Source organism: Crocuta crocuta, unplaced genomic scaffold, assembly GCF_008692635.1.
Source record: "Crocuta crocuta isolate KB4526 unplaced genomic scaffold, BGI_CrCroc_1.0 scaffold127, whole genome shotgun sequence".
Classification (NCBI taxonomy): Eukaryota; Metazoa; Chordata; class Mammalia; order Carnivora; family Hyaenidae; genus Crocuta; species Crocuta crocuta.
Genome location: NW_027532008.1, coordinates 2,891,283 through 2,892,221, shown reverse-complemented (window position 1 = coordinate 2,892,221; position 939 = coordinate 2,891,283). Strand labels below are relative to the sequence as shown.

General features: G+C 65.9%; 1 protein-coding gene across 1 annotated transcript in view; it reads right to left on the bottom strand.

Annotated features, from left to right (window-relative positions):
• Nucleotides 1-310, bottom strand: part of KDF1 (keratinocyte differentiation factor 1) — a 9,363-nt gene extending 9,053 nt beyond the window's left edge. The window contains exon 1 of the mRNA XM_077775611.1: nucleotides 245-310. The gene's annotated coding sequence lies outside the window, so the exon portion shown is untranslated. The remainder of the gene's footprint in view (nucleotides 1-244) is intronic.
• Nucleotides 311-939: the final 629 nt, after the last annotated feature.

Below are 939 nucleotides of genomic sequence, written 5' to 3'. Positions count from 1 at the left end.
CCCCTCCCCAGGGGAGCAAAGGCTCCAGCCCCCAGCCAGCTCAGCCCTGAGGGCGACCGCGACACCCCCCACCCCCACTCTGGCCGCCGAGCCCTAGACGTCCGCTCAGGCCGCTCCCCGGCCCGGCCCGCGCACCCCGGAAGTGGGAAGGTGGTGCCCGAGGAACGGGCCCCGGGACCCTCCCCCGTCCAGGTATAGCCTCGCGGGGGAGGGGGTCTCTCCACACCGGCGCCGCCCTGGNTACCTGTTCCGCCAGGTGAGCCGCCTCCGGCCGGCCCCTCCCCCCGCCCCCCTCGCCGCTCACCTGGAGCGCAGGTGAGCGTCTCGCGGGAGCGCTGCACGGGCCGCCGCTGGGGACACACTTCCTGCTCCGCGAAGCGCCGCCGCCGCCGCTGCGCACCTGGGTCGAGGCCCCGCCCTGAGTGCGGGGCGGGCACCGGCGGCCAAGCTTGGGCGTGAGGCCTATGGATTCCGAAGCCGGTGCTCAGCTTGGTCTGGCTAAGGGAGGCGGGTAGGGGGAACCGACGCTGAGGCTCGGTCTCCTCTCCTGTTAACCGGGCAGGTAGTCTTAGGAGTCTCTGAGCACCTGGCGAGCACTTGCCAGTTCTTAAAGGCCCGGCTCAAAGATCGTATCTCCTGGGATAACTTCCCCGGCCCCTAGGCCTGTCTGGTTTTCTGTTCTATAGAACAGGGCTCGGTACTTCGTTAGCATAGTACTCAGCACAGTCTTCTTGTCTTCTGGCTCCTGCTTTCCTGACTTGAGGACAGAGGGTGGTCTTGTTTCCCAGTGCTCCTGGTGCCCAGCACAGGACCTGGCACATACTAGGTGCTCAGCAGATGTTCTCCATCCAATCAATGAACTGCTGGGCTCTGATTTCTTCCTTTGCCCTGAGGTAGCACAGAGGGTGTGCATTATCTGCTTGCTGGTCAGTTCACCTC